This window comes from Procambarus clarkii, chromosome 34 (assembly GCF_040958095.1).
Source record: "Procambarus clarkii isolate CNS0578487 chromosome 34, FALCON_Pclarkii_2.0, whole genome shotgun sequence".
Classification (NCBI taxonomy): domain Eukaryota; kingdom Metazoa; phylum Arthropoda; class Malacostraca; order Decapoda; family Cambaridae; genus Procambarus; species Procambarus clarkii.
In genome coordinates, this window is record NC_091183.1 from 442,276 (window position 1) to 464,417 (window position 22,142).

Consider the following 22,142-nt stretch of genomic DNA (forward strand, 5'->3'; position numbering starts at 1 on the left):
AGAATTGGATATTGTCCTAATAGCAGCTTTGTGTTGAGTAATTAGAGGACGTAAGTGATTTTGGGTAGTAGAGCCCCAAGCACAAATACCATAGTTGAGATATGGATAGATAAGGGAGTAATAGAGAGTCACCAGGGCAGGGCGTGGTACATAATATCTGATCTTAGAAAGAATGCCCACAGTTTTTGAAACTTTTTTTGATATGTTTAGAATGTGTCCCTGGAAATTAAGCTTGTGGTCAATGAGAATGCCAAGGAATTTGCCATCTAATTTGTTACAAATTTGGGTATTGTTTATTTTGAGATTTATTTGATTAGAGGATTTATTGCCAAACAGAATATAAAAGGTTTTGTCAATGTTAAGGGTGAGTTTGTTGGCAGTTAGCCACAGATGGACTTTATTTAGCTCAGTATTTACTGTGGCATTTAGAGCAAGGGGATCAGGACTGGAGTAAATGAAGGTTGTGTCGTCAGCAAATAGAATTGGTTTGAGGTGTTGGGAGGCATTTGGAAGGTCATTAATGTAGATGAGAAAGAGGAGAGGGCCAAGTATGCTGCCCTGGGGGACACCAATGTTGATGGGTAGGGTGGGAGAAATTGTATTATTCACAGAAACATATTGGAGCCTGTCAGTAAGGTAGGATTTGAGGTATTGTAGGGAGTGTCCTCTGACTCCATAATGATGTAATTTAAGAAGAAGGTTTTGGTGGTTGACAGTGTCAAAAGCTTTACGCAGGTCCACAAACAACCCAACAGAGAACTCATTTTTATCAAGAGCTGTATGAATCGAGTTAAGCATACTAATAAGTGCATCGTTAGTGCTCCTGCCCTAGGCAGGAGCCTCGTGTGACTTCACAGATCACTCTCCTCACCTCAACACCCCAGTGGATAGTCTTCTCCTCCAGTCAGCCCCAGGTACAACAAATCCTCAACTGCCACGTCACAGGCAGGCTAACACAACAGTGTTCATCCGGGAGGTGACTCAACTTCTGCAGCTTACACTTGGAGATTCTATGGCTGCCTTGGGTAGACTGATCCAACGTTCATTACAGCAGTCCCAGGTCGACTCTGTAATCAGACACGTCATCAGTACTAGTTACACTCTAGGGCACTCTAGGGCATATAACATCCTTGTCAGGCACATGCAAAAGTGAATACTTCCAGAATTGGAGACATGCAGAAATGTAACATGTGGAAATAGAGACATGCCAAAACAAAGACATGCATAAATTCAAATTCTTATCTAAATAATTTCTAGTGATTATTATATAAATTATTCCATCAGTACTAGATCAAATATTCACAAAAAAAGGATTACTCTTTCCCTTTTGAAAGAGTAATCATGTCCTGTTGGACATTAATTATATGTTAAGATATAATCTAAAACAAAATAGGGACATTGAAATGGTTGTTAAACTCTATTTCAATAAAGGACGCTATAGGGAACCTCGAACCCTGTATTACAAGTGTAAGTGAAAATATTGGAAAAAATAATTAAAGCTAAATGTGAAGAACACCTGGAGACAAATGCTACACTTACTTACATTTATGAATTGCTTTTAAATACATAGGTCAAATACTAAAGAAATTGTTTAAAACTTTTGTTAGACCACAGCTGGAATATGCAGCGGTTGTATGGTGCCCATATCTAAAGAATCACATCAACGAACTGGAAAAGGTATAGACATGCCAATAAGTGGCTCCCAGGTTAGAGGCATAAAATGTCAAAACTAGATGGTAGAATAAAAAGAAGATATTGTAAAAGGTAACCAAACAAAGATGCCACAGAAATATTAGAAAATTAACTTTCGCAAGCAGCATGGTAGACACGGTTGGAACAAGTTAGGTGAGAGGGTGATTGTTACGGCCCTCTTGGGTCGCAACTGGGTTCTTTCTCTGATGTTAGTAGAGCTTGGGTATCCGGCCCCAAGCTAGTAGTGGCTTTCAAGGGTTGTGCTCCGTAACGCAAGTAAATTAAAGGGGAAGGGATAAAACTGCTCTCTATTAAGTATATATTAGCACCACCACCATAAATAAATATATAAACAGTCTCACACTTATTATTACTACACTTATTTACAATCACTTGTCTTCCTCCGAAGACTCAAGACGTTCACGGTGCTCAAGACGAGTGATCCTGGTTCTATTGTGGCCTCACGATGAATCCTTTGATTCCCTCGGCGAGTCTACCCCGGCCACAGGCCAGCCAAATCTCAGTCCCACTGGGTGCGCAGTCGTGGAGGCCGTCAACCACAAATCCAGCCTGTAGCTGGCAGGTTCCAATCAGTTCCGCAGGTTAGGCCACTCCACGACCGATACTAGGGTTGCGAGCCCTAGGCAGGAGCCTCGTGTGACTTCACAGATCACTCTCCTCACCTCAACACCCCAGTGGATAGTCTTCTCCTCCAGTCAGCCCCGGGTACAACAAATCCTCAACTGCCACGTCACAGGCAGGCTAACACAACAGTGTTCATCCGGGAGGTGACTCAACTTCTGCAGCTTACACTTGGAGATTCTATGGCTGCCTTGGGTAGACTGATCCAACGTTCATTACAGCAGTCCCAGGTCGACTCTGTAATCAGACACGTCATCAGTACTAGTTACACTCTAGGGCACTTCACTTACAGGCTTAGACACAAACGCCCACCTGTCCACTCCATAGATGGCGTTGCTGTCTAAGCGTCACCTCACCAGAGGTCAGCAGCGGCTGTGTTATGAGCTGATCAGGACGGGAAACTAGCCCTTGTGGCCAGTATATCTCGTCCTCACTAGATGGCGTCGTCCATTTGGAGGGGGTTTCGGGAGCTGACCCACAGATGGCGCGGTCGTCACTGCTCCGTGCTCGGACGCTGGGCTCAGGTCCGTAACAGTGATGGAGGCCAAAACCATCAGTAGTTTCAAAGCATCATATGACAGTGCTGGGATGGGACACCATAGGCGTAGCCACAAATAATAGAATTTATCGGTTCATATCACATTTTTTAAAATTAGAGATAAGGATGGTAATAAAGTTCAATGTAAAAACACCTATTATCAATGAATTTGTGAGAACTTCATATAAAATTAACAACTGAGCAAAGTATAGTACCATAGAAATAAAAAAAAAAAAAATGCTGCATGTTATTTTTTCACATTACCTTTCTGTAGATTTTTTCCTTTGTTACTACGTGAATGATCCGGTTCAGTAGTGTTGTAGTAGTTGCCTGCAGTACCTGCAGTTTGTACCAGTTCAGTAGTGTTGTAGTAGTTGCCTGCAGTACCTGCAGTTTGAAACAAATGTTAGAGACAATAGGCAGATCATTGATGTATATAAGAAATAGGAGAGGTCCCAAGATGCTGCCCTGTGGCACTCTAACAGTTATTGAATAATAATTAATAATTATTTTTTTTTTTAGTGTGCCTGCGGCCTGGTCCTCGACCAGGCCTCCACCCCCTGGAAGCATCCTGTAATAACTGACTCACACCCAGGTACCTATTTTACTGCTAGGTAACAGGGACATAGGGTGAAAGAAACTCTGCCCATTGTTTCTCGCCAGTGCCTGGGATCGAATCTAGGACCACAGGATCACAAGTCCAGTCCGGCATAGTAGGCCGAGAAGTGCGGTATATTTATTTTATTTATTTATTTATTTATTTATTTATGCATATACAAGAAGGTACATTGGGAATGTGAGGATACATAATATGGTAATTACAGTCAATAATTACAATAATTTTTTCAAATATTTTTGATAGAATGGGTAGATTTGATATTGGTCTATAATTGTTTATGTCCACCGGATTGCCTCCTTTATGGACTGGCGTTACTCTTGCTTTTTTGAGGATATGAGGGAAGGTGTGACACTCTATAGATTTGTTGAACAGTAGTGTTATGGGTGGGGCAAGGGCATGGGAGGCTCTCTTGTACACAATGGACAGAATTTCACTGGTGTTCCCTGCCTTGGTTTTTCGAGAGTGTATGATGGACACAACATCTGCCGGGCTGATTGGTGAAAGGAGAAGAGAGTTTGGATAGCTGCCTGAGAGATATGTGTTAATATGTGTCTGAGTCTGTGGGATTTTACTGGCAAGATTAGCACCAACCGATGAAAAGAAACTATTAAATTCATTTGCCATTTCTAGAGTTTTATTTCGTTATGTGAGTGTTGTTTAGTTCCTAGGATACTAGAGATTGTTTTCCAAGTGCTTTTCATGTTGCCTTTTGCTTCATTGAATCTATTCACATAATATGCAAGTTTTGCCTTTCTTATGATACTAGTAAGCATTGATGAGTACCTTTTAGCTACTTCCTTTGAAACTAGGCCAATCCTAAGTTTCTGTTCATATTCATGTTTCTTGTTGATTGAGTTGAGAATGCCACTTGTGAGCCATGGATTGTTTAATCTTTTGTCAGTTACTTGCTTGGTAAGAAGAGGACAATGAAGGTTGTAGAGGCTTAGAGTTTTGGAGAGGAAGAGATTAGCTAATGAATTTATATCCTGGGTATTATTGAATTCAGAATCCCAGTTAATATTGTGAAGTGCATCTGTAAGATTGCCTAAAGCTGATTCACTGTGTAGCCTAAATGAAAGTTTCTTGCTTTTTGGTGGTGTTATGTCCATGTTCGCTATGAGAAAGGTAGGATAGTGGTCAGTTGTTCTGTCGTAGGTTATACCAGCTACAAGTGGAGCTGTTATGTTTGTCCATATGTGGTCCAAGGTAGTGGCTGATGTTTGAGTGACTCGGGTAGGTTTTTTATTTTATTAGGCCTACAGTTATGAATGACTTTATAACCAGCTAAGTTGTAGAGTTGGGTATAGTCTTTATTTAGCCAAGTTTCTGTTAAAATAATGAACGCTAAGTTAGTACCTAGTGCTGTGAGTAATGCATTTAAATCCTCAAAATGTTTACCAAGTGATCTAACATTTTGATTGTAAACTGATAGACAGGTGCTATTTTGGAGTTTGTTTTTAGCCTGGTGTGCTGTGAAATACTTGCAATGGTATTTAAGTGTGGAATCAATATCAAGTGTGGAAAAGCTTCAGATGGTGCATTCAGATGATGAACATTACCTAGTTCCTTCATCTGGGAAGAATGAAGACATATTGGTGCATTCGGATGATAAAAACTAACTACTGTAGTTCAATTGATCAACAGACTGTGTATTATATGCAGACTGTATGTGGGTCTGCGGGCCACTCCAAACAACAGCCTGGTGGACCAAGATCCACCAGGCCTAAAGCACAAAGTGGTCCACTGGCACCGGCAACTTCAACCATAAATGTTCTCAAAGCTTACTAAAAATGATTGAATTAGACTAGACTACAGCAATCTTAACCTTGTATCTGTTTCCACCAATCTTGTTCAGTACATGCTTCAACATATCAGCAATTCTTGATATGTAAATATATACACATATATCCATATACAGTATATACACATACATATATAATACAAAATGGTACACAACTATGGTATTTGTGCTTGGGGTTCTACTACCCAAAATCACTTACGTCCTCTAATTACCCAACACAAAGCCGCTATTAGAACAATATCCAACTCTGGCCCCAGACATCACTCGGTACCCCTACTCAAATCTCTTAATATGTTAGATATTAAGTCACTGCACATTCTCTCATGTGTATTATACATATATAAAACGCTAAACTATAATGCCAATCCTGATCTTAAAAGCTTCATAGAAGGTTGTAACAGAACCCATGAGCACCACACCAGAAATAAATACAGTTTTGATATTCCTAGAGTACGTCTTAATCAAACTAGAAATGCTCTGCAAATCAAGGGGCCCAGAATGTGGAATGACCTTCCCAACCATGTTAAAGACTGTACCTCTCTCAACCAGTTTAAGATAAAAACTAAACACTACCTAATAAATTCCCTGTAATCTACCTCACTCCTCTATTGTCAACCCATGTCTGTTATTTTCTTTTTTTTTTTTTTTTTTTTTCTTTTTTTTTTTTTTTTTTTTTTTTTTAATCAACACTGTTTGTCAACCTATTGTATTTGTGCTGCTTTTTCAGTCATGTTCCCCCTTTTTTTTTTATCTTTATTTGTATTTGTTCTCAACATCTTTTATTCTTTATGCTCAATTAGTATTAAGTTCTAGATATTAATGTTTTTCTTGCCCGAAACGCATTGCGTAATAGTGGCTTTAGGCATTGTATGTACTAGCTCTATCTATATATCAATCCATTAATGTAACATCACTTGTATGTATATACCTTACCTGAATAAACATCTGAATCTGAATCTGAAAAATTATCAAATTTACTTAATATTACATTGTAAATATTCAAGGTTTTGAAGACACTTTTCTTCTTGCGCTCAACAAGGTAAGGCTTGCACCACAAAGCAAAGGGCTCTATCTCCTTCATCATTCATCTCACTGTGTCATTACAATATGCACCTCCTCCCAACTAGGACAGCATTTGTACCTGTTACAATAATGCATAAACTTTAAGGCAATAGAGTATAATGTATGTCTTTCAATCTCAACATTAGATTTTATAACTTTCTAATGTAATAAATAAATACCATTAAACTATTTTCTGTTTAACTGTTAGAAAAAATCAATTAGATATATAAAAAGAAATAAAAAAGATTACATGGATAGTAAAATCTGGATTCCCAACTACAATTTATATAGATGTGATAGAGAAACTAGGTCAAATGGAGGAGTAGGTATGTATATTAAACAACACCTGTTGTGCACAGAGCTACTAAACTCAATGTGGTGGTAGAGGTTCTTGGAATTAAGGAAGAAAAATAAACCTAATTATTATTCTAATATATAAACTGCCTGATATAAAGGTTGAGGAATTCACAGACTGCACATACTGTGCCGGCATCAACTGCCGTGCCTGCCTCATATGCCGTGCCAGCATCAACTGCCGTGCCGGCATCAACTGCCGTGCCTGCCTCATATGCCGTGCCGGCATTCGGATGATAAAAAATATCCATATACTGTATATACACATACATATATAATACAAAAATTATCAAATTTACTTACTTAATATTACATTGGAAATTTTCAAGGTTTTGAAGACACTTTTCTTCTTGCGCTGAACGAGGTAAGGCTTGTACCACAAAGCAAAGGGCCCTATCTTCTTCATCATTCGTCTTACTGTGTCATTACAGTTAAATTAAAATTAAAATTATTAAATTGTATTAAAATTCTAAAAATAAGTCATGCATTATATACAATTTGTGGAGAACTGTCTGCTGAGAAAAGCTGGTATAGGGGTTGTCACAAGAGTGAGTAATAATCAAAGCTGATGCATATAACATCCTTGTCAGGCACATGCAAAAGTGAACACTTCCAGATTTGGAGACATGCAAAAATGTAACATGTGGAAATGAAGGCATGCCAAAACAAAGACATGCATAAATTAGAAATATTAGAAAATTAACTTTCGCAAGCAGCGTGGTAGACATGGTTGGAACAAGTTAGGCGAGAGGGTGGTGGAGGCCAAAACCTTCAGTAGTTTCAAAGCATTATAGTTTTGGAGCTTTGAAGACTTACAGGATTGTGCATTCTGATAGGCTTTTTGAGTGTACTGAGTGTTTTGGAAAGAATCAAAGTATGGAGCAATGTTAAGATTCACATGCTAATACATTCAGGCAATAAACCTCATGAATGTTTTAAGTGTGGAAAAAGATTCAGTCAACTTGCTCATATGAAGGTTCACATAATGGTGCATTTGGGTTTTAAACCGTATGAGTATCCAGAATGTGGGAAAAGATTTAGTCAACTTTCTCATGTGAAGACTCACATGATCGTGCATACAGGTGACAAACCTTATGAATGTCCAGAGCGTGGGAATGGATTTGGTCAACTGGGACATACGAATACTGATTTTCGTTCTTTTCTGTTACTAGTAATTTTTTTAATTTTCTTAAAATATACCTGTTAACATTTTTAAATTTTTATACAAATTACCAAATTAAATTTATCTACGATTAAGAATCTGTCCAAAGCCCTATGGGTGTTAATTGCTTTACAAGAATTTAAAAATATCAATGCTTTGTACTCAAATAAACCAATGTACCTACTAATATATATATATATATATATATATATATATATATATATATATATATATATATATATATATATTATTAAATATGACCGAAAAAGTAAGATTAATAATTCTAACACGAGTCACTACCAAAAATACCTTACAAGCAGAACTTATTGCAGAAGGAGGAAAGAATCGAGGCAACTACAGAAGCACCATACTGTCCCCCGAGCTTAGAGCGGCAGCTAAAAGCCTTCGTGAGAACAAGGAGATAGTTGTCAGGAGAGGTGACAAGTCGCCAATATATGTCATTCTTAAAAAAGACGAATATCTGGCGAAAATGAACATCATACTCTCTGACCAAACTAAGTTCCAAAGGGTAACGAAGGACACTACAGCCGAATTAAAAGCAAAGGTCAACAAACTGATCGAAACTGTGAACGCCAAGAAATCCGGACTCCACCTGCCAAAGATCATTGGGGAATATAAACCTGGATATGCGTATGGAAATGTCAAGACGCACAAGCCTGGAAACCCACTTCGGCCAATCATTAGCCAGATACCCACACCCACGTACAGATTGGCGAAGCGACTCAACGGCCTGCTGACTCCTTATGTTCCTTGCGCCTTCAGCCTGAAGTCTCCAAAGGAATTTGTGGACTTACTGCGGGGCGCACGGGCCACAGGGATAAGAGCCTCGTTGGACGTAGAATCGCTGTTCACCAACGTACCTGTGGACGAGACAATCGGAATGATAGCCGACAGAGTGTATCGTGATCCAGCCTGTACTCCTCTTGACATGCCAGAAAGTATTCTGAGGAAACTACTCCAAGCTTGTACTAAAGAGGCACCCTTCTTGAGCCCGGATGGGCACATGTATAAGCAAGTAGATGGGGTCGCCATGGGTTCTCCCCTAGGTGTCCTGTTTGCAAACTTCTACATGGGTACCATCGAGCAAAAAGTCTTAGTCGACATGAACTTGAAACCGGCCATATACTGCAGGTATGTTGACGACATTTTTACACAGGTACCTGATGTCAGACATCTGCAGGAGCTGAAGGAGGCATTTGAGCAGAGTTCCGTGCTGCGTTTCACTTACGAGACGGAAAAGGATGGGAAGCTGCCTTTTCTAGATGTAACAGTCATGGAAAAAGGCGGAGGTTTCCACACTGCAGTCTACACAAAGGAAACAAACATAGGAATGTGCCTAAATGCCAACAGCGACTGCCCTGACAGGTACAAGAGGAGTGTTGTTAACGCATACGTCGACCGTGCTCTCAGCCACAGCTCAGAATGGAAGCAAGTCGACGAAGAACTCTGTAGGGTAAGGCAGGTTCTAGTCAATAACGGCTTCTCCAATGGTTTCATCGAAGACATCATAAGAAGGAAAGTGAAAAGCCATGCAACCTCCGAAGAGACAACTAACACAACACCTATACCCCCTATTAGACTATTTTACAGGAACTTCTTTTCCACAGCTCATAAAACAGAGGAAAGGGTCCTGAAAGATATTGTTAATAGAAACGTTATCCCTACAGACAAAAATCAGAGGATACAACTGACGATTTACTATAAAACCAGAAAAACGGCCAGCCTACTCATGAGAAACTCTCCAGACACGAAACAGAACGCTTTAAAAGAGACTAACGTCGTCTATGCCTTCAAATGCCCACTTGGGGACTGTAAGCTCCAAAAAACCCAGTATATAGGCAAGACAACAACATCTCTTTCTAGGCGTTTAACGATGCATAAACAACAGGGCTCCATTAAGGAACATATAATCTCTTCCCATAACCAAACCATCGCCAGAGAAATCCTAGTAAACAACACAGAAATCATCGATAGATACAGCGACAGCAGGCGGCTTGACGTTTGCGAGGCACTACACATCAAGAAGTCAACACCAGCAATCAACAGCCAATTATTGCACCACTATATTCTACCCACCTCAAGACTCCGCTCCAATATAGAAGCATCAAGAAATATGGACCAATAGGCTTTCTACAAACACTTCTATTCAATACCCATTTTTTCGTGTTCTGTCTTGTGTTGATACTTTTAATACCCTATTAATATCCTCTAGTGTTCTGTCTTGTGTTAATGCCACATCATCCTTCCCACCTCACTCAAATGTAATGCCACATCACCCTTCCCACCTCACTCAAATGTAGATATAAAATCAGGGAAACGCAAGTTCTAATCAGTTGTGTATTTGTGAAGTCTTTGAAAATGTAATAAGTTTTACGAAACGCGCCCGTGTCGCGTCAGACTAGAAATAAAAATGAATTTTGGAGAAGTGATTTTTGATTTACCTCCAACAGTGAAGCATAATGTACGAAGGATTGAGAAAATTCGTGTTAGAATTATTAATCTTACTTTTTCGGTCATATTTAATAATATATGTCTACAGGAAAGACTGCTACCAAAATATACTAATATATATATATATATATATATATATATATATATATATATATATATATATATATATATATATATATATATATATATATATATATATTTAAGATGAATAGGAAAACCAGGGATATACTGAACATCTTGTATCAGAATCTTTACTTTAAAAAACATAACGTTTCGAATACTTCTCGTATTCATCATCAGATCTAAAAGAAAAAACAGAAATCACAATCAAATAGCTGGTAAACAAAGAACTCATACTGAATATAATTGCCTATCAAAGAAAGGAAAATGCTTAAAAAACAAAACACTTAAGCGCACTTAAAGTGATCAATACAAATAAAACTTATTAACTGTCACATATATTAAAACTAATTTAAAATCCATTAAACTACAAGATGAAATTTATAACTACTAAAACAAACCATTCCATTAAACTTACGTGAAGTGATCAGAAGTGAAACTTGATACCTAACACATAGATACTAAACACTATAACAAATATTTATATAATGACCACAAATCTACAAAAACTGTATGTAAAATACAAACAGAATAAACGACAATTACAAAGTACAAACCAAAATCATATAAAAAACTCAAATATTAAATAAAATTAAATACCAAAAAATGTATTATATATCCTAAATAAAAGATTATATTAATGTACAATGTTAAGACTTGAAATAAGTAAGAAAGGGCAAGGACATGGTAAACTAAACAAAATTAAACTACCAAAATAAACTAAAAATCAAATTACAGGGCCTACTGTGCACTATACAGTGTACAATTGAACAGCTGAAAGGTTGCTATTTAACAGAGGCCGCAGCTCCTTTATATATAAGGATTCCATTACTCTCAAATCTGACTGGCCATTCATACAAGTGTCCAAAATTTTAAAATCAGATTCCAGCAGAGAATGATCAAACTCATAACAATGGTTTCTAATCTCCGAAAATGCTGGTTTAGACAATGGTAATCCAGTCCTAAAAGATAATCCCCGGTGCTCAAGTATCCTAATCTTAAAGTTCCGAATGGAACTCCCGACATATCCAGCATTACAGCTGGAACAATTATACATATATACGACATTTGAGCACAAGGGGGTAGGCACTTTATCTTTAAATTTAAATTTAAACTGTCCTATGCTTACAAAACAAGTCACAACCAAAAGGCTTAACAATCCCTGGCTTACAAAGGGAATGCTTAAATCTATTAATAAAAAACATGACCTTGAGAAGAAGTATAGGTTAGGAATTGTCTCCAAAGAATTCTCAAAGAATTACTCATTATTGCTATCTAAGATAATTAGACGAGCCAAAACTAAATACTACGAAGATAAATTTACCCAAATAAAGAGCAACATTAAACAAACTTGGAGAACAATTTCACAAATATTGGGATCAAAGAAGTCTATAAATAACAAACCAACACTCCTGTCTAATAACGATGGTCAGCTTTCAGCCTCTGATTCTGCTATTGAGTTCAATAGGTTCTTCTCTTCCATTGGTTCATCCCTTGCTAATGATATTCCATCTTCCAGTACTGACATTAAGGACTATCTTACAGGTAACTATCCACAGTCTCTGTACCTAAAGCCTATTAATTCCACTGACGTCAATGAGTTAATCCTTTCCCTTAAAACCAAGTCTGGTGCCCTTGAGGAGATACCAACTTTAATCTACAAAAAAGCCTCCAGATCTTTAGCCCCTGCTATTGCTTTGCTCTTCAACAAGTCACTTGAACTCCAAACCTTTCCAGATATTCTAAAAAAAGCGAGAGTAACGCCAGTCCACAAATGTGGTGATCTCACAGATGTTAACAACTACAGACCTATATCAATCCTGCCAAACTTGTCAAAAATTTTTGAAAAACTAATCTATAAGCAGCTTTACTCATATCTAGCCAAACTCAATATACTTAGCCCTTGCCAATATGGCTTCAGGCCCAAAAAAAGCACTAACGATGCACTTATTAGTATGCTTAACTCGATTCATACAGCTCTTGATCAAAATGAGTTCCCTGTTGGGTTATTTGTGGACCTGCGCAAAGCTTTCGATACTGTCAACCACCAAAACCTTCTTCTTAAATTACATCATTATGGTGTCAGAGGACACTCCCTACAATACCTCAAATCCTACCTTACTGACAGGCTCCAATGTGTTTCTGTGAATAATACAATTTCTCCCACACTACCCATCAACATTGGTGTTCCCCAGGGCAGCATACTTGGCCCTCTCCTCTTTCTCATCTACATTAATGACCTTCCAAATGCCTCCCAACACCTCAAACCAATTCTATTTGCTGATGACACAACGTTCATTTACTCCAGTCCTGATCCCCTTGCTCTAAATGCCACAGTAAATACTGAGCTTAATAAAGTCCATCTGTGGCTAACTGCCAACAAACTCACCCTTAACATTGACAAAACTTTCTATATTCTGTTTGGCAATAAATCCTCTAATCAAATAAATCTCAAAATAAACAATACCCAAATTTGTAACAAATTAGATGGCAAATTCCTTGGCATTCTCATTGACCACAAGCTTAATTTCCAGGGACACATTCTAAACATATCAAAAAAAGTTTCAAAAACTGTGGGCATTCTTTCTAAGATCAGATATTATGTACCACGCCCTGCCCTGGTGACTCTCTATTACTCCCTTATCTATCCATATCTCAAATATGGTATTTGTGCTTGGGGCTCTACTACCCAAAATCACTTACGTCCTCTAATTACTCAACACAAAGCTGCTATTAGGACAATATCCAATTCTGGCCCCAGACATCACTCGGTACCCCTACTCAAATCTCTGAATATGTTAGACATTAAGTCACTGCACATTCTCTCATGTGTATTATACATATATAAAACGCTAAACTATAATGCCAATCCTGATCTCACCAGAAATAAATACAGTTTTGATATTCCTAGAGTACGACTAAATCAAACCAGAAATGCTCTACAAATCAAGGGGCCCAGAATGTGGAATGACCTTCCCAACCATGTTAAAGACTGTACCTCTCTCAACCAGTTTAAGTTAAAAACGAAGCTATACCTAATAAATTCCATGTAACCCACCTTACCCCCCTGTTGTCAACCCATGTATGTTTTTTGTTTTTTTGTTTTTCAAATCAACGCTGTTTGAATGTAATTTTCTGTAATAATTTGTAATTGTATTTGTGCTGCTTTTTCAACAAAGTTCCCCCCTCTTTTACCTCTATTTTTTATATGTACTCATCACATCTTTTCTTTTTACCCATTAGTTTTAAGCTGTAGTCATTAATGTTTTTCCTGCCCGAAACGCTTTGCGTAATAGTGGCTTTAGGCATTGTATGTACTAGCTCTATCTATAAAGCCAACAAACTTTGTAAATCTCTTTATGTATGTACCTTACCTAAATAAAAATTATTATTATTATTATTATTATATAAAATAAGAGCCTATGGTATTTGTGTTGACAAAAATAAATCTAAAGTCTACTTGAGGATAACACTGCTGCAACAGTCTCCTCAAACGACTCCTTACAGAAAAGCTAATATTGCCATAAAATGGTAATTTAATATATTTAAGATCCCTTTCCACTGTAGTAATCCTACACGATGGGTGAAACTTCTTATTTAAGAAATTCCTTATAAAAGTATAAACCATATGCACAGGATAACCATTATTTGAAAAAAATTTCACAAGAAAATTAATTTCCTGATCAAAGTTATTCCAATTAGAACATAAAACAAAGGCCCTATTCAGTAGAGTGTTAATAGCATTTTTCTTAAAAATATCAGGAACAAAGGAATTAAAATTTAAACCTAAAACAGTAAAGGTTGGTTTCCTAAAAACATTAGTGTTGAACCCATTGAGGTTATTCACTTTTACATCAAGAAACGACAATGAATTATCAACTTCACACTCTGCAGTAAACCGTATATTACTATGTTGTGCATTAAGATACTCTCTAAATTTCTCAATATGACACTGGTCCCTAAACAACAAAAAAGTGTCATCTACATATCTCCTGTACAAGACTGGTTTAAAGGGCGAAGGACAATTATCAAGCCAATTTATTTCGTGAAAACTCAAAAAAGCATTAGCCAGTGCAGGACCTAAAGGAGACCCCATTGCTACTCCATCAATTTGTTTATAATAAATATTATTAAACATAAAGATGGAGTCTTTAACTGCTATTTCTAACAGCCGTCTGAATATTTTACTACAAAATCCAGACACTAAGTTAGTGCCCGCAAATAATTGACTTACACAGATATCAATGGTTTCCAACAGAGGAATATTAGTAAAAAGTGATTCAACATCGAAACTGGCCATTAAAGTTGGGAACTCAAAATTTAAAGAGGAAAGTTCTTTTACAAAATCCTGAGAATTTCTCACAGTAAATTCATTATGCGTTAATGGTTCTAATAATGGAACCAGAAACTTAGCCAGTTTATAATTAAAAGTGCCAATCGCTGATAAAATAGGACGAATCGGTATACCTGTTTTATGAACTTTAGGTAACCCATATAAGATGCCAGGCTTAGAGCCAGTTGGAAGTAATTTAGTATAATCGAAAAGAGAGTCTTTCAAACTTCTTAAAACTCTATTCTGTTTATCCTCACATTTCAAAATATACGAGAATGGGTCTATATCAACCAACGTAAATTTAGAGGGGTCTTCTAACAACCTTTCCACCTTATTAACATACTCTAACTTGTCCAAAACCACTATACCCCTACCTTTATCTGGCCTGGTAATGCAAATATTCCTATCGTTCTTTAAGCCATTAATACACTCCAATTTCCTTTTGTCAAAAGGAGGGAATGTAGATCTATATTTACCAAAGTCGTTAAAGACTTCATGTGCTAAGGAGGAAACAGTACTGATGATATTGGTCCAACTATAATTTGTACCAGTCCTTAGGGTACAAATTTTCAATGTGTTGCATAACCGCTCAAAACCTAAAAAATGATTAACAAATTTAGGTTTTTTACACGTCAACCTGAAGTCTAACCCTAGAGAGAGAAGTTCTTTCTCAATGGGAGACAGAACTCTCTTTGAAAAATTGAAAACCACCTTATCAGGGTCCACCGAATTAAATGACGGTATACCCAAGTTGCGCAATTTCTTCTCGTGAATAAGTCTACATTTTTCAACCCTTTTTTCATTATAATTTTCATATTTACATTTTAAAGATGCAAAATCAACCCTGGAAACCAAGATCTTGAATTTCTCCAAGTACACGTGCAATTCACCTTTCAGCTTATTTACCCGCTTCTGCTTTTCAGATATTTCAAAGTCCAACAATCTTAATAACCAAGAATTATATTCACTTGTCAACGCAAAATTGTCGGAATACACTTTAAACCTGAGGAATCTTGGGACCAAACGATGCGCCTTACAGGTTTGTAGAAATTCCAAATCCAAGTGAGCCTTCTTAACTGCGAAATCCACTTTCTCTATTCTTCTGTATAACGTAACTGTAGGTCTTCCATATCGTTTTAATAAAATATTTATGACGGATGTTCCCTTCGGGAATCTTAATTTTAAGATGACTAGGAAAACCAGGGATATACTGAACATCTTGTATCAGAATCTTTACTTTAAAAAACATAACGTTTCGAATACTTCTTGTATTCATCATCAGATCTAAAAGAAAAAACAGAAATCACAATCAAATAGCTGGTAAACAAAGAACTCATACTGAATATAATTGCCTATCAAAGAAAGGAAAATGCTTAAAAAACAAAACACTTAAGCGCACTTAAAGTGATCAATACAAATAAAACTTATTAACTGTCACATATATTAAAACTAATTTCAAATCCATTAAACTACAAGATGAAATTTATAACTACTAAAACAAACCATTCCATTAAACTTACGTGAAGTGATCAGAAGTGAAACTTGATACCTAACACACAGATACTAAACACTATAACAAATATTTATATAATGACCACAAATCTACAAAAACTGTATGTAAAATACAAACAGAATAAACGACAATTATAAAGTACAAACCAAAATCATATAAAAACTCAAATATTAAATAAAATTAAATACCAAAAAATGTATTATATATCCTAAATAAAAGATTATATTAATGTACAATGTAAAGACTTGAAATAAGTAAGAAAGGGCAAAGACATGGTAAACTAAACAAAATTAAACTACCAAAATAAATTAAAAATCAAATTACAGGGCCTACTGTGCACTATACAGTGTACAATTGAACAGCTGAAAGGTTGTTATTTAACAGAGGCCGCAGCTCCTTTATATATAAGGATTCCATTACTCTCAAATCTGACTGGCCATTCATACAAGTGTCCAGAATTTTAAAATCAGATTCCAGCAGAGAATGATCAAACTCATAACAATGACAAAGAAATCAAACAGCAAATAATTGAAACATGCACATCTACACGTCTCCGTCGAAGAGCTCTAGAACTTGTTGATGATGAAAGTTCTCTTACCAAGATACTGGATATTGCTCGTCGAATGGAAGATGCTGCACGTGATGCTCGTGTCATGGAGTGCAGTGCTAATAACGGTTCTGCCACTGTTACTAACAGTGATGAGGTATGTAAGGTTCAGGGAGGACACCGTGATCAAAGAAGATATCATGGCAAACCTAACAGTAAATTTAGCCGAGAACCACGTCACAACTGGGGTCAAGGAACAAGGCTCAAGCAGTCACAACGACCCACATCAGAGGGTGTCAACAATAAATGTTACAATTGTGGAGGAGACTACCCACACCAAGATAATGTTTGTCCTGCTCAAGGTAAGAAGTGCTATGAGTGTGGAAAACTAGGTCATTTTGGTGCTATGTGTTGTTCCGCACTAAAGAAACCACAATCAATGAATAAAAGCACTGTACGAGGATCAGGTCATAGGGGTCGAGGTGGTAAACACAATATTGCACCTCATATCCAGAATGTTAATAATGTACAAGACAACATTTCATTACAACCAGTCTCAGATGACAGTGAATGTGATTATACTTATGGAGTACAAGCAATCACAGAATGGAATGATCTTCCAAACAACCCAGAGACATGTGTATACATTGCTGGTATTTGTCTCAAGGTTCTCATTGACACTGGATCAAACATTGACACCATTGCTGAGTGCCACTATGAGAAATTTAAAAAACAGTTCCCAAAGCTTGAGAACTATAATGGCAAAGCCACTGCCTATGCTTCAAAGGTAGCCTTGCCAGTGATTGGAACTTTCACTGCAGAGATTAAGTCAAAGAATGCAATGCTCATTACTACATTCCATGTTGTTAGGAATGCAAAGGAGTCTTTACTCAGTTACAAGACTTCAACCAAATTGGGGCTACTTCAGCTTTCTAATGCTGTAGCAGTGGAATCTGCAAACAATATTGATGCTATTGTTGCTGAATTTTCTGATCGATTTAAATCCATAGGTTGTTATACTGATAGCAAAGTACATCTGCATATCAACCCAGATGTAATTCCAGTTGCCCAACCACATCGCCGGCAACCATTCCATACTCGCAAGAAAGTCGATGCCGAACTGGATAGGCTGATGGAACTAGATATCATTGAACCAGTAACAGGCCCAACACCATGGGTAAGCCCAATTGTCACTCCACCAAAGCCGAAGAATCCAGATGAGATATGCATTTGTGTGGACATTCGTGTTCCCAACAAGGCAATAATGCGTGAACGCCATCCTACACCGACTGTAGATGATATGATCTACCGCTTGAATGGTGCAACTATATTCAGCAAGTTAGATTTAAACAAGGGCTATCATCAGCTTGAACTTGATGATGAGAGTCGCTTCATCACAACGTTTACGACACATCGAGGTCTGTATAGGTACAAGCGCCTGAGTTTTGGTATTAACAGTGCTGCCGAGGTATTCCAGCACATCATCAGCCAGGTATTGCAAGATATACCTAATGCTGACAACATGTCTGATGACATCATTGTTTATGGCCGTACCCAAGCTGAACACGACAAAGCTCTTCGTGCAACATTGCAACGCTTACGAGAAAAGAATCTGACGTTAAGCCGAGCAAAGTGTGAGTTCAATCAACATAAAATTGAATTCTTTGGACATGTACTTAGTGACAAAGGTCTGTCTCCAGATCCTAAGAAAGTTGCAGATATCAAGAACGCTGCACCTCCTTCAACGTCCACTGAAGTACATAGTTTTCTGGGAATGGCAAACTACTGTTCTCGCTTCATTCCAGATTTTGCTACCATTACAAAGCCTCTACGTGAGCTCCTGAAGAAAAATGCATCATGGTACTGGAGCGATATCGAGCAAAATGCATTTGATGCTGTGAAAGATGCACTAGTAGAGAATGCGACTGCTGCATACTTTGATCCATCAATGGACACTGAGTTAACGGTGGATGCTAGTCCTGTTGGTTTAGGTGCTGTTTTAGCCCAACACAAACCTGGTCAACCAGATTCCAGAGTAGTAATTGCCTACGCCAGCCGTTCTCTCACAGATGTTGAGCAACGATACAGTCAGACAGAGAAGGAAGCTCTTGCTCTTGTATGGGGCTGTGAACACTTCAATGTGTATCTGCTTGGTGCACCCTTCACCACGATAGTCACTGACCACAAACCGTTGGAGACCATCTTCAATAATCCAAAGTCCAAACCACCAGCTCGCATTGAGAGATGGGCTCTTCGTCTGCAACCATACAACTTTACGGTGAAATACAAGCCGGGTGCAGGCAATCCCGCTGATTACATCAGTCGACATCCTGCCAACAGTTTCACCATCACCAAGCATCAGCAAGTTGCCGAGGAATATGTACACTCTGTAACCTGTGATGCAGTCCCTAAGGCTCTTACTCTTGATGAAATCCGTACTGCAACCCTAGAGGACCCAACTCTGCAAGCAACAGTGGATGCATTGACTAAGAAAAAGTTTCCACGCATCCCACCCTCAGGAGTTGACCAAGATGCATTCAAAGCACTTGAACGCATCCAGACAGAATTAAGTGTTACGCAACAACGCGACACTGTGCTGCGAGGTACTCGTATCGTCATTCCAGCTGTTCTCCAGCAACGTGCTCTGAAGCTTGCACATCAAGGACACCAAGGTCTTGTTAGGACGAAACAGCTGCTACGAGAAAAGGTGTGGTTTCCTGGCATTGATCGTCAAGCAAAGGATATGCATGATGCCTGTGTCCCTTGCCAAGCTGCAGTGGATACTTCAAGACCAACACCTCTACAACCTTCACCACTACCTGCTGCACCATGGACGGAAGTATCGATGGACTTCTGCGGACCACTACCAACTGGAGAGTACTTGATGGTAGTCATTGATGATCACTCACGTTATCCAGAAGTAGAAATCATCAATTCCACATCTGCAAAGGCCGTCATCCCGAAACTTGACAAGATCTTTTCAAACTTTGGCATTCCTGAAGTTGTCAAGACAGACAATGGACCGCCATTCAATGGACAAGACTTCGTCAACTTTGCTGAGCATATTGGATTCAAACACCGCCGTGTGATGCCACTACATCCTCAAGCAAATGGAGAAGTTGAGAGATTCATGCAACCTCTCATGAAAGCGGTACGCTGTGCTCATGCCGAAGGACGATCCTGGAAACAAGCTATGTATGCTTTTCTCAGGAACTACCGTGCAACACCACATGGAACACTGGGCAAGTCGCCTGGCGAACTTTTATTTGGACGTCCTATGAGAATCGCACTACCCGTCATGCCAGCCGAGGTAACGGATAAACGTCTCGCTCAGAAGGATGCACTAGCCAAGGGCAAAATGAAAATTGCTCATGATCAACGTGCAAAGGAACAGTTCATAAAGGTTGGTGACACTGTTCTCGTTAAAAAGAAAAAAGAGGGAAAGTTAGATATGCCGTATGATACAAAACCATATAAAGTGATTAGTGTAAAAGGAACTATGGTAACAGCTAGTAATAGAGATCATAGTATAACACGTAATATGGCTTATTTCAAAGTGATTCCAACTAGTGTAGAAAATGATGAAGTGCAAAGTCGTGCAAAAGAAAAAGAAAAAAATAGTTATAACCCGACAAACAATTCATCAAGGGATGTTATTGCATTTAAGGACTCTCGTCCTAAACGTCATGTTAAACGCCCTACACGATTTGATGATTAATTGTGTTCCTATGTAATGAAAAGTATTTACTTATTGTGCTAAACTAAATTTAATATTGTTTGAATAATGCAGATATCTCATTCAATATTTTGTAACTTTGTATTACAGTTTCTTTCATGTTTGTTTAACATTGCATATGTATTTTTAACATTGAAATCCTTTGTGGAAAAGATTAAGTTGTTTAAATTCTTTGTGTGCTTAATTAATGTTAAATGTATGCAGTATCTCTTGATATGGTAATAACTTACTTTGTGTCAATAACTTTGCTTTGTGCTACAAGCATGGTAGACATCCTGTATTCATTCTTTTTAAAGAAAAGGAGGGATGTCATGTTCACAGAAAATGGTACCATCCGTTTTCTATGTGCGGCGGCTGAGACGCCAGAGAGAGAGTGGAGGTAAACAATAGAGCATACAGGACGCCCGCCAAGCTTGGTAGCTACTAGTCATGTAATCATATTAAGTATTAAAGTCAGTAACCAAGTCATGACTTTACATCAACCCTACAACCAAGACTTCCTCAGTAACACACAAACACCACAATATGTAGATGACACTTTTTTGTTGTTTAGGGACCAGTGTCATATTGAGAAATTTAGAGAGTATCTTAATGCACAACATAGTAATATACGGTTTACTGCAGAGTGTGAAGTTGATAATTCATTGTCGTTTCTTGGTGTAAAAGTGAATAACCTCAATGGGTTCAACACTAATGTTTTTAGGAAACCAACCTTTACTGGTTTAGGTTTAAATTTTAATTCCTTTGTTCCTGATATTTTTAAGAAAAATGCTATTAACACTCTACTGAATAGGGCCTTTGTTTTATGTTCTAATTGGAATAACTTTGATCAGGAAATTAATTTTCTTGTGAAATTTTTTTCAAATAATGGTTATCCTGTGCATATGGTTTATACTTTTATAAGGAATTTCTTAAATAAGAAGTTTCACCCATCGTGTAGGATTACTACAGTGGAAAGGGATCTTAAATATATTAAATTACCATTTTATGGCAATATTAGCTTTTCTGTAAGGAGTCGTTTGAGGAGACTGTTGCAGCAGTGTTATCCTCAAGTAGACTTTAGATTTATTTTTGTCAACACAAATACCATAGGTTCTTATTTTAAATTTAAAGATAAAGTGCCTACCCCCTTGTGCTCAAATGTCGTATATATGTATAATTGTTCCAGCTGTAATGCTGGATATGTCGGGAGTTCCATTCGGAACTTTAAGATTAGGATACTTGAGCACCGGGGATTATCTTTTAGGACTGGATTACCATTGTCTAAACCAGCATTTTCGGAGATTAGAAACCATTGTTATGAGTTTGATCATTCTCTGCTGGAATCTGATTTTAAAATTCTGGACACTTGTATGAATGCCCAGTCAGATTTGAGAGTAATGGAATCCTTATATATAAAGGAGCTGCGGCCTCTGTTAAATAGCAACCTTTCAGCTGTTCAATTGTACACTGTATAGTGCACAGTAGGCCCTGTAATTAGTTTTTTAGTTTATTTTGGTAGTTTAATTTTGTTTAGTTTACCATGTCTTTGCCCTTTCTTACTTATTTCAA